Source organism: Pinus tabuliformis, chromosome 7 (genome assembly GCF_031772625.1).
Source record: "Pinus tabuliformis cultivar Carrire ecotype Pingquan chromosome 7, CPIR1, whole genome shotgun sequence".
Taxonomy (NCBI): domain Eukaryota; kingdom Viridiplantae; phylum Streptophyta; class Pinopsida; order Pinales; family Pinaceae; genus Pinus; species Pinus tabuliformis.
The window spans coordinates 1,208,795,069-1,208,809,122 of record NC_142293.1 but is presented as its reverse complement, the minus strand read 5'-3'; positions in this window follow the sequence as shown (position 1 = coordinate 1,208,809,122).

The following is a 14,054-nucleotide window of genomic DNA, read 5'->3' as shown; positions in this document are numbered from 1 at the left end:
ATGAGAATGAAGCCCTAATGTTTGAGGCTACTAGGCCTAAAGTGGAAAGGGTTCTCCAAAGTTTTCAAAAGGATAAAAGCCCCGACTTGGATGGGTTATCTATTGAATTCTATACTCACTACTTGGATTTCATAGGAGAAGACCTCTTATCTATTATTAAATATTCCATGATTAGTGGACAAATCCTTTCCCCTTAATTCCACCTTTATTTCCCTTATTCCAAAAATAGACAATGCTAATTATTTCAAAAAATTTAGACCTATATCTCTTTATAGTTATATCTACACAATTATCACAAACATTATTTCTCACAAATTAAAGGACATTCTTTCAAACCACATCTCCCTTGAGCAATTTGGATTCTTATTTCATAGGAAGATTCATGAGGCTATAGGTTTGGCTTAGGAAGTGCTACATTCCATCCACACATCTAGGAAAAAATCCTTGGTTTTCAAAGTTTATCTCTCCAAAGACTTTGATAGGGTCAATTGTCTTTACCTTAGACTCCTCTTGGTTCATTTGGGCTTCTCCCACTCTTTTGTCACCTGAGTCATGAATTGCATTAACACGTCCTCCTTTACCATTATTATAAATGGGGTTGCTTCTCCTTTCTTCCATGCGGAGAGGAGATTATGACAATGTTGTCCTCTCTCCCATCAATGTTTTCTCCAAGTGGATGAAGGTATGAGAAGACTGATTTCTTATGCAGTCCACACAAAAAGTTTCAAAAGAGTGACCATTTCTCCAAATTTTTATCTCTCTCACCCTTTATTTGTGGATTATGTACTCATTTTCTTGGATGGTGGCATCCCTCATCTTCGACATTCAAAATTCATTTTTGATCTCTTTAGTCAAGCAACTGGTATGATAATAAATATCCAAAATTCCTCCATCATGGGTTGGTTCATTCCTGAAAATTACAAGCCAATTATTGAATACGTCATATTGTATCAGGTGATGAATATTGGGAATGGCCTAAAATACTTGGGTTTCATCCTTAAACCATGTAGCTGCAATAAACAATATTGATCATGTTTATTGGAAAATATGACTCTCTAGAGTTGGTCATCTTGTCCTTTGTAAATAATTCACCAAAGCAATCCTTGTATGTTGGGCATCTTCAAGCTAGACGACATTGAGAATCCTTAATAAGATAAAATAACTATCACTTTTTTTTCTTTGGTTCAATAAAGAACAAAATAGAGCCTTTTCTCTCACAACTTGGAAATCTATTACCATGCAAAAATCTTTTGGAAGCTGGGGTCTAAAATGCTTACCTAGTTTTGCAAAGGTTCTAGATACCAAAGGCATTTGGTGCCTCATATAGGGAGAATGCGTTTGGTCTCAATTCAAGTTCCATAAATATATCAAGCCACTTTCCATTTTGGACTCGATCTGTTTCCCTAAAAAATCCTCCTTGAAGGCACCTGTCGTCTAAAAAGGTATTGTTAAGGCTTAATCATAGGTGATCACCTATTCTAGAAAGTAGGAAATGGTACAAATGTTCTTCTAGGGAGAGATACAAGGATTAGAAGTCAACAACGGCACTACCTCCTAGATCCCTTGATTCATCACCTTGTTGATGTAGGGAAATTATCTCTCACACAAATTTCTCTATCATATCCTCCTATTAGCCATCGAATATGGATGTATTTTGTTGACTTATAACTTGAACGACATGATGAAAATGCATGGGACTGTTTCAATGGGTCACTAAAATTATCAAATGTAACTCTCTCTAAATATGAGGATCAACTTATCTAGACCCACAATCATCATGGGAGGTGCACACTGAAATATTGTTATCTATCCTAGCTCGAAGGGCCAGAAAATACTCCCTAGTTGGGGGGGGGAGGGAACTCTAGAAACTAAGTTACCACCAAAATCAAAATTATTAATGTCACTCATGCTAAAATATTGAGTTCCCTCCTTGGATATACTTCAATGAAGGTCCTTTCAGAGCCCTAATATTTTCTCCCTTTATGGACAAAATGTTGAATCCATTAATCACTTGTTCATAAAATGTCATTCACAAAGAGGCTCTGATTGGATATTAAAGGATCATCCCTCAAGCTTTATCTTGGGAATTATGTAATATAAACCTTTTCTTACAACCATGGTTTTTACAACAGTTTCATGATTACATAGAAGGGCTTCCTCTGTGTGTTAGTTGGGGAATCTAGCTGGAATAGAACAATTCTACCTTTGAAAACAAAATTCCATATCACTCAAAAGTATCATATTAAAGTCTAGATACTATTTCTTATTTCCCGTGCTCCTCCTTGACTGGTACACACCCCCGCCTACTTTAGTGGTTATGCATACATATTTTCCCTGAGATTTCTTTGATGGAGCTACTCAGGTCATGCCTTCTCATGGCGAAGCAGGAGGCATCCTACATTTTCTAGACTCCCACAACTTCTTTTTCTGCATAAATATTGATCCAACCATAAATAATTTGTAACACCCTCCTCCCACATCCACCCAAGTAACCATGCCAACTGGGGTAAACATGAGACAAGAGGCTACTATGATCAATTTTGAATTTGTATGTGGCCTTAAGGAAGTGGAACCGATGAAAACATCACACACACTCATCCAACATCAACTTCAAAATCCCCAGGAGACATGTCAGCCACTTAGATAGCGTGTCCCTGGGTCCCGCTGATGTTTTGGACATCTTAGGCCATAGTCGCTCTCATGCTATGCGAAAAGGAGTGACCATAGACCCAGATTTTCTCTCACAGGTTTGCCTGCTAGTGACTAGAGACCAAAATTTCTAGTTCTGTACTAGCAGCGTGAGATTTAAGCCACTTTTTCAGGCCCAGAGCCTAGGCCACTGCCCAAAATGGAGTGATAGCTTAGAATTAGTAAAATTACAAGGAGATAATGATGCAAAATAAATAAGTTGAACAAGACTTTAACCAGAGCCCTACTAGCCATGATAAGAATTTTGTCAAACATTTCATGAACATGTAACCTATAGGTATAAATAATAGAATTAAGTGTAGGGATCTCATACTTATCTTAGAATCTCTATGAACCACTGTTCCCTCATGTCATTTGCTTGCATTATCATCTATTAGGTCATAGACACATTATCCATTCATGTACAAGTAAAAACATGCTAAGAGCCATACATAACTATTGTCATAAAATATACATATAACCAGCATAATAGGAACATAACTACCATAAACATATCAGCCATCAAAATCCACATATATATCAGTACATTTACACATGAAAATTAAGGGAATGAATTTGTCATTAATGAATGCAATAAACCAACCAAAGATGGGACCACCTTGTTCCACCCGACCATAGAATGGCTGAGCTAAATCTCTCTTGATCCATTCATCCTCGTGCCATATTCAAGCATGAATGTGGGACTCAAACCAAAAAAACCAACCAGGGCATATCGAGGCTAAGCCACCTCACCCTCATCAATAGAAACCAGGCTTTACCGTAATCCATCTCAGATCACTAGGCCAACATAATGAACACAAGATAACAGGCTTTACTGTTATCTCCGCCCAATCACTAGGCCAACCAAGCATGGATGCCACCTGATTTCTTTACCTACACTGTGAGGAATTTTCTTGTCTCCTAGTCTCTTAGGATTTACCGTAATCCAAACCCCGTTTTACTTTACCCTAAACCAAGACACACTCTCTAGGATTTACCGTATATCCCAAACCTGAGATTACTAGGCCCAACGAAGAGAAAACCAAGTCTAGGCTTTACCATATATCCTGTCATTCACTGACAAGGATTCCTATGCCATCTATAGCAACACAATCCTAGCTTTACATCAACCCACAGTCTGGCTCAGGGGTCACTAGGCCCTATTCTCTATCATTCTGAGATCCACCCCACTCATCTTCAAATCCATTCTGACAATCCAGATCAACCAAAACATGGAAACCCCATCACACCATAGCTATTCGGAAATGACAAGGCTAGGTTGAAAAACACTGTTACACCTGGCAAAACGCATGCCATGATAAAAAAGAACCACATGCAATGCTATGAATGCAAAATCTAGCAAGGGAAATATACATGCAAGTCGATACTTGCAATGAAGCCTGTTGTATCTACTTGATCCTACCTTTCCTTGCTTAATCTTTGCTTCCTCTTGCCTTCTTTACCTTTCTTGTTACAATGCCAAAATTACCCAAGAAAACTCTAAGTGTCCAAGAGTGAGAGAGAGAGAGAATAATACGAGAGCTCCAACACTGAATTGACAAAAGGTTACCAACTGATCCTCAGAAGCCTTTTTATGAATGAGGCCTCTATTTTCTTCATTTTCCATTATTTTCCTTCAATTTCCTCCTCACATGCAACCTATGATATTTCACCTCCTTATTCTCCTAATTTCCCTTATTTTCATAAATAATTGTGCCAAAAATGCCATTTTTCCTTTCCAACGCTTTAGCCATTTCCTTTGACAATTTCCTTAGCCATAAAGACCCAAATGAACACCCCCTAGGATGTCTTTCCCAACATTCATCTTGCAATAAGTGTCCCATCAACTGTGGTTATTGTTTTTAACTTTTATTACAATGAATTTTCACCAAGGCTGTTACAGAACCCTCCCCCTTTAGGGACACCATCCTTGGTGTTCAGTCACACATATACCTAAGAAATCCGCTGAAATAAGACATACTGCTCATGGAGCTTGATAACATATCTCGATGCAATATTTACAATGAAAGAACTGCTCAAAAGAAAAACATTGTCACAATATGACAACATATCACATAGTGGAGCTTTATAACAAAACTTATTACGGTATTTTCAATGATCATCCTGTTGAGTGCCAACCCATGTGACATCATAACATCATGGTAACATAAGGACATGATAGCATAGTAACATGACAACATAATGATAATGACATGACACCCATACCACATAGAGGAGCTCTATAACACAACTCATGGTAGTATTTACATCCATATACATGTACATATAGCAACATCATCAAAATATATACCAAAACATATACCAAGTCATATACCAAACATATATCAAAACATATACTAAACACCATATCTAAGCATATATCAAAACATCATATCAAATCATATATCAAAACACCATATCAAAGCATATACCAAACCACCATAAAGCATATACCAAACCACCATAAAGCATATAAAAAACCGCCATATCAAAGATACTTTTCCTCAACCGACAAACAAGGAAGGATACATAGCCTGTATCTGATCCGCCATATCCCATGTATCTTCATCGGGCCAAAATTTCTTCCACTGCACTTTAACTTGCTTGATTGCTCGGTTTCGGAGCATGAGCACCTTTTTCTACAATATACACTAAGGATCCAACTGGAATTCTCCATCTAGTTCCACCTGTAATATAGAACATTTAATCACATGATAATAATCCTTAACATACTTCTTAAGCAAAGATACATGGAAAACATCACGAACTTTCACTATCGGAGGCAGTGCAAGTTGATAGGCTACTGGCCTAATCCTCTCAATGATACTGAAGGGTCCACAACATCATGGTCCTAACTTGGAACATGATCCAATATATAAGGATCTCTTCTTCAGTTTGATGTGTAAGTACACCTGTTGCCCAACTTGGAACTCCTTGAACAACATATTCCGATCTACATAACTCTTCTAAATATCTTGTGATTCCTTTAGAGTTTTCTTGATCACCTACATTTCTTGTTCCATGTCTGCCAACATCTCCAGTCCAATCAACACCCTAGTAATTGGATCACTCCAACTAATGGGAGTGTTACAACTCCGCCCATACAATGCCTCAAAAGGACTCATCCTCAATGACTCCTGATAATCATTTTTTTATGTAAACTATACCAAAGGAAGATACTCTTCCCACTTCCACTGTTGATGCATCACATACATCCTCAACATGTCCTCGAATATCCTATTGACCATCTCTATATGTCCATCTATCTGCAGATGATAAGATGTATTGAAGGCCAACTCAGTGCCCAAACTTTAAAACAACCCCTTCCAAAACTTGGAAGTGAACTTCGCATCCCTATCTGACACAATATTTTATGGAGCACCATGCAGTCTAACCATATCTCTAATGAATACATGTGACTCATCGCTAGCTAAGAATGCAGACTTCACTGTAATGAAGTGTGCAACCTTTGTTGACCTGTCCATAATGACAAGGATGGAATCATGCCGTTTCACTATCTTCGACAACCCTGTAATGAAATCCATGGAAATCACCTCCCATTTCCACTCTAGAATCGCGATCGATTGTAGTAATACACCTGGATGTTTACACTCTACCTTCACTCAATGACAATCAAAACAACTAGCCACAAACTCTACTACATCCCTCTTCAGATTCACACAATCATAAAATTTCTTGACTACTGTCAGTGTCTTTTGATACCCTGGGTGACCCAAATACAGTTTCACATGAAACTCCATCAATATCATCTTCCTAAGTTCACTACTATCTGGTGCATATATCTTATCTCTGAATATTAACAATCCATCCATTGTAAGACAGTAATCCATACCCTGTGCACCTGCACCTGTACCTATACTACAACCTGTACCTATACCACTACATGTATCTGTACCTCCACCTGTACCTATACTGCCACCTATACCTATTTATTTTGGAAATCCCAATGCAGAGAAAAATAAGATGACAAAATATTTTATTAGTGTCTCTTGGCCAAATGTAGCTATGTTGGCCAAGTGAGCCTTCACTATTTAAATCCCTAGCACATTACAATGAAGTATTCCCAAACCTTTTAAATATTTCATTACATGCAATCCACGAGCACAAATCCATGGGAAACCAAAACCATGTGCCCAAAACTAACATTGTTTCATCGAGCAACTTTGAATATTTCATTGAGTCAAGTTTTACCTAGCAACCCCCCTTAAAACTTGACTTTGGGCTTCCCTTGACCAAATTTGACCAAACCAGCCAAGTGAGCTAGCACCGCTCACCACCAGGCCCTACACCCCTTTAATTATATATCTAGGGTATTTGGTAATTTAGTATGCACTCTATCACCTAGGTCTAACTCCAAAATTTACTGGTAATTTCCTAGGGGTATGCATGCCTTACCATGTCTTACAATCATATGTCAATTTACATGAAATTTAAAAAAAATTACTCGATTATAATTTTTTTATTTTTAGTGTTGCTATCCTCACATTATGTTTTCATCCTCTTGATTTGGAACATCTAATGCTCTCCTCACCCATGTATATACATATTTTTTGAATCCATGAGAAATCATCTCATTGAAGCATTCTGCTAAACACTTTGCATGCATCTTTGGCATAAATTACTTGGTCATATGGTTCCTTTGGTGTTGCTTGCTCAGTCAATGGTCATGGCATCATCCGCTAGGGAGGGAAGAACCTCCACTTCACAACATCTTAAAAAATATTTTATCAACCACTATTACCACAAATTCACACAATTGTTCAACTGATAGGTTTAGGAATCATTAATCCCCAAGAACTATTGTGTAGACGCATCTCCTCTATATGGAATTTCTCAACAACACAATAACTTTCAATGATTATCGTCATGCCCAACAAATTATTCTTGGCTCCCTGCATTAAGCCACTCTCCTTGGAGATTCCATGTTAATCTAGATATTTGACACCATCTTAAAATTACCCAGAGAAATTAACTGAGAGATACAAAATTACAAGCAACAAAAAAGCAGATAAACACAATGGTTATCTTGGAAAATCACAAGCCTAGGAAAAACTAGCTAACAAAATGTTCAATTATTGTCTCTTTTCCAAACTCGACCAAGTCAACCAAGTGATCCTTCATTGCTCATATCCTTGTCACATTACAATGAAGTATTCCCAAGCTTGTTAAAGGCTTCATTACATGCAATACACAAGCAAAAATCCAAGGGAAACCAAAACCATGTGCCTAAAACCACCACCACTTCACCAAGCAACTTTGACTCTTTCACTAAGTTAAGTTTTACCTCACAATGTCATCTATTCTATTGTCTATTAATTTCATATGCAGGAACACTATCCATTGGTTACATATATTAATTATGCATGTGTACCATTCATTTCACATTATAGCATACAATTCTTTAGATACAAATTATGTTTAACATTATGGCTACCATACCAAATCCATACCTAATTGGATTTGGTATGTATAATGTTATTACATGATATTTGATGTAAAAAAATAATAATATAATCATGCATAAATATGTAAATACATAAATTACAACATTTACACTTCAAAGTAACACAACATGCAAGACATATGAAGTATAAATTGATTTTTTGTGATATGTAATTCACAAACTAGCTATATACCTGAGATGTTCCACCTAGCCATAGATCACGATGTTTCAAATCTCTTAGCAATAGGACACCCCTAAGCCGGGGCCATAACTCCACATGGGTAAATGTTCACATAGAGCCAACTGTGATCATATGGATAATTCCAAGCAAGTACTAGGCCAGGTACCAACTATAGAATCCTCCCGAACTACAAACCCACATCCCCCAACCTTCACAACCCAAATTAGTGCATCCCCTACTCTAGTCTTGTACTCCATCATGTTTTACCACTGCTTTCCTTAGGCTTCTAACATAGAATAGCAAGGAAGTATCAAAGTATTGTAGTTTCATGGAGTTCCAACTACCCTTAGGAGTCTTCCAGGCACCCCTCAAGCCTCACATTGGGAAATTCTACCAACTAATTTCCTCTACAAGATCTAGCCTTTCCAAGTCAACTTGGCTCACTAACCAAATAGATATATGTATAAATGAAATATAGGGTCATTCTTAGAGTGTCATGATAGAGATTGAGATCCCTACTCCCAATGTTGGTGCAACATAGTTTTGGTTCATTCTATTGTCCTAAACACACAAACCAACCATCCTTTTACCAAAATAAAGGTACGTGGAAAGTGTTACACAACATTTTTTCACTGTCCCTGTACTCCTTGTCCACGACCCTGGAGGACCTCTATAGTGAACCCGACATGTTTTCCCATCATGAAGAAACTCCCAATATGTCCCTCTTCATGAGAAAAATAATTCCCCTTTGCATCATTTCCCAAGAATCTTCTGTTTATCCCAGTTTACAAGACCAACGCTACTGACCAGTTTCATCCTTGCGCCGATTCATAGAGATTAAAACTAGCTCTCACACCATATAGAGCGACTGAGCCCTTTTTTAGTCACATTGATCCTCTTTTGGAAGGTTTTTTAAATAAGGAGTTGAAGCTTCCATGTCTAGAAGCTTCGTAACGGAAGTCTGGTAGATGGTTAGGCTAGATGGAGTCAAGGAAGTTATTTTGGGTTCCTTTCCCCTATTAGGATGGAAAAATCTCAAGAGATAAAACTTCTCCCATGATGAGAGGAACCATCTCCCATCAATCCAAGCTATATAAACCTCTCTTTTTCCCAAGCAAAAGCTAGTTGGAATTTTGGAGCGAGTTTGAATGATCATCAAGTCATCTATAGCTTGTAGCTTTATAGTGTATGTGTTTAGGGAGAATAGTGTGTTTTTGGATTGGTTTAAGACTAGAGGGAAAGAGGCCTTAAAACTTCCATTGTTGGGGCTATCCATGAAGTGATAATGGAAGTGTGGGAACCCAGATATGTCGGAGGAGACCAGCAATGTCAAGTCATCGATTGTAACCTCTTTCTAATTTATATAAATGCAACTATTGATTGATTTCCTACATGAAGTTTCATTTTACATATTTATGGCTTAATTCTCCTTGACCTATTAAGTAGGTTGAATACAATATTGTACGTTATCATGTTTGTTTTTGTTGTTGTTTTCTTTTTTTAGGCATTCAAAAGAAGGAAACAGAAGATAGCTAGAGTGAGGAAGCAGGATCATCACCAAGCAGAATAGAGTTCTAAGAGGTAGGCCCTCTTAATTGATTATAGCTTAAGGATATTTTCCATAGATTGTTTGTTTCTGGCTAGACCCGCTCTCTCTGGCTAGAGGAATTGTTTCCGTCGGCACTGAGAACTTACCTGCACCACAAATTGGCGACCATACTGGGGAGCCAATCCTTTTAATTGATTGATTGTCATTTTATGGTTTTGTGTGAACTTTTCTAGTATCACCACTTTCCTTTAGTGTTCTCTGCTTTGCTTAGTTTACCATTTTGAGCCTAAAATTTACAGTAGCAAGTCTGGTCTTAGCCTTTGAAATTTTTTATTTTTTTCCTTGAATCCTCGGTTAGCGCATTTATTTTTCTGACATTCATGCCGATCAGCGCGAGTTTCTCAAAGACAATCGTGCCGACCCCCTTTTGGTGCTTGTTGTCAGTTAGGCAGTCACGTCGATTCCTATAGGTGAAGATCAGGGTTTACCCTAGAACACAGCCAATGTGTCTTGCCCTTCTAATTTCTGTCTTTCAGCTTGTTTTGACTGTGTTCTCCCTGGCTGGAAAGATCTTTCCACTTGGTTGATTTGAATTTTCTTCACTTGGTTTCTTGAGTTCTTGGATGGTTTTTAACCCTAGGGCATCTAGGTTGTCATCCATTCACTTGTTTTTGTGCTCAGCAAGTCAAGTCGATAGTCAAAGTTGCTCCTTGCATTTCATTTGATTAGTCCTTTTATTGCTTTTATTTCCATTTAACAAGTTTGAAAAGTTTTTTTGGTGTTTGAGCGTCTCTTTTTAGACATAGATCACATTGCCCATCTTGTTTTTGGTTTACTCTTTGCTTAATTAGCTTGAAAGGAATTCTCTTTTGTGCTTTATGTTTTCTTGTGATTGATTGTATTGGAAATGGTTCATTGAAGTGTTTATGAAAGATCCATTCCATCATTTCATTGAAAAATACATAATTCTAGTTTGTTGAATCAATATGTTACGTTAGTTAGCATCATTGAAGGCTAGAGTTTCATCGTCACTTGCATTGGAAAAGAAATGAATTCTCTTTACTGGTGAAAGGACTACCTGAAGTGCATTTGATAGGAAAGTTACGAATTGGAGAGAGTTTTTTCATCATTTTGTTTTCAAAAGCAAAATATTGAAAAAATCATTTTGCTTTCAATTGCTTGTTTTGTTGCATTTGAGTGTGTTTTCTACTCTCATTAGTGTAGACAATTCATCAAATTGAAATGGTCTTGTCTCATTTAGCTACATATAGGTGTTTTTCGAGTCACATCAATAAGGCCTGAAAACCAAGACATAATTTCAAGATCAACTCTAAAATGCTTAACCTAAGGTGCATTTAAAATATAACGATCACATTTTAGAAGGTCTAGGCTAGAGACATATTCCGATGTCTTAAAACCTAGCAGTTGTCGTTGGCTTCGGCACTAGACATCACTAGTATGGACTTGTGCTCCCCGTACAATCGAGTATATAAAGGGATACTCCAGTAGGTTGAAATCATTTATCCATAGGAAGCCGAGTATGTCACCTTGTAAACGTGATACACCGAACATAACATTTGGAGAGATTTCCTACCCATACTTCTCGGTTCATCGGGAGGTATTTTGTAGTTCATGGTTACCTGGTAATCATTTTTGCCTAGATCATCCCTAGTAGTCATTTTGATCTTTTTGACTCCCTAAATATAAAATATCACCCGACCACTTGTCCTTTCGAGCTCGTTTCAAACCGAAAGTGATAGAGTCACCTTTACTTCTTTCTCAACTCTTAAAACATGAAAGTGCACCAGTTTTCTTCTGTGTCTTAAAAAATTGTTGCCAACGATCTTATAACATTATTGTTAGTCTTTTTTAGACCACCTCGTGAGTATAACTTTAAATACAATTTAAAGCCCTTGAAATCATTCTCTTTTCTGGTTATTTGAGACAAAATCATCGTGGCTGAACCAACTGGTTTGCCTAGTTCCTCTTCCTCTCCTCTGTCTAAAAGATTGTTTGAGGAGCCTTTTTCTGAATTTCCGTAGTCACTTGAGGACTAAGGTGTTGAGCTTGGATTTTTTCTGAGTATTCAACCTTTTTCATCTTGTCCTCCCCCTTCAGATACTGGGTAACTTTCTGACATTGGCCCGTAATCTTCGGATAATCCTATCTAGACTCTTGACAGTCCACCAAATTCTAAAGGTAAGCTCAGACTGGTTGTTTATCCTCAGAATCAATTATTTGATCATGTTGTGATATCACCTCAGCGTCTGTACAGTTCGTACAATCAGCCGGGTATTCCTTTGGAATTATCCCCTCGAACATCTTTGGTAGTCTATCATCACCTGTTTTCACGCATGGAATCACAAGGTGAAATCCCAGTCCCCTCTATGGGTCACTCGGAGGTTTCCACTCCATGCACAGTCGAGGAGAAGGAATATACTTTCCCTCCTGAAGGTTTCCCTTACATGGGAAGCATTCCAACCAGTGTTCATCCTGAGTTACCGCATAATTACGTGACTTTAGCTCAGTTGGTTTTACTCATGCCTACTACCTCATCATTGTATCACAACCCTATTTTAGCATCTGGCATTATGCCTACCACATGTTCATTCATTCAGAACCCGACATCCCAACATACGGTGATTTATGTAGTTACTTTAGTCCGAGGTAAACCCACCATTCCAAATCTTCTTGTTTCGTCGATTCAGGTAACCTGTTTGGTTCAACCGATGATCTTAAGTCATGTCGCTGTCAGTTCTTCGATCCCTCCAGTAAGTGGGCAGGTTGTGCCATTGCCTGGGGGTCAGAGTCCGAATATTTCTATGATGTCTAGCACAACCAATGTGAGTGGCTCACAACCTCACATGGTTGGGATGAACCAACACTCTTCGGGTACCATTTCAAATCCTAATGGTCCTGATTGATCAAGTAATGTCTAGTACCAATAGCCCAATGTTGGTCTGTCTCGGTCAAGTCATGTCTAGTACAAACAACCCAATGTTGGTCCGTCTCAGTCAAGTCGCGTCTAGCACCAGCATCCCAATATGGCTCAAGGTTAGTACCAACCTCCTTATGTTCCATATGTTTCACAAGTGATGGCTAATCTGCCTTACATCCCTCAACCTGGACCTTATGTCCAGCCTAGTCCATCCGCTACACCTGATGGTTATGGCCAGATGCAGTTCAGGAACTTTCAAGGTGTCACTTCAGGAACTATCCAAGTACCTTTGCAGCAACAGGGACAAACCCTGCAACAGCAAGGGAAAACTTCATTGCAACAAGGGTCATCCATGCACCAGCAAGGCCAACCTTCATTGCATCAAGGGCCATCCATCCAGTAACAAGGCTAGATGATGTTCTAGTAAGGACAACTGCAACAAGCATAGGGGCAACCCTCGCAATAGTTGCAGCAAACCATGTAGTCGCAAATGCAGCATGCACCGCAATACTCCCAACCTATGCCTTCACAAGGTCAACCTCTGCAGCCGCAATGACAGCCTTTACATCCGCAAAGTCAGCCCTTGCAGCAACAAGGTCAACCCAGGCAGCAACAACCCTTATACTCATATCAAGAGGGTCAACCTTTGCAAGGGTAAGGTCAGGGTCTAGTCTTGCAGCAACAGGCACAAAATATTTATGTTCAAGGGCAACAGGTTCAGCCTCCTTTTTTCCAAGGAGAGCAAGTCCAAAATCATTATGTCCAAGGACAACAAGTGTAGAATCCTTACGTCCAAGGGCAGCAGGTCCAAAACCCTTTCGTTTAGGGGCAGCAGGTCCAAAACCCTTTCGTCTAGGGGTAGCAAGTCCAAAACCCTTATGCTCAGGGACATTAGGTGCAAAATCAATATGTCCAAGGTCTGTAGGCTCAACAACCTTTTAACCAGTATGTTGCTTATCAGCAGCCTCTAGCTGGATAGTTCCAAGGATTTCAAGGTTAGAATCCTCCTTACGGGCAAGGTAACATATAGTGGGGGCAAAATCAAACGCCATATGGACAAAATCCTCCACTATGGGGACAAAATCCTTACCATCAAGGATGGGCCCCACCAATTAGGCCCCCTTATTGACCTAAAATGCCTTTTAATACCCAATTGTCATTCTTGGCTACGCTAGAATTGCCAGATGTGTCTAGACTCACAGATGACCCGATCCTTCATTCGCCATACTAGTCT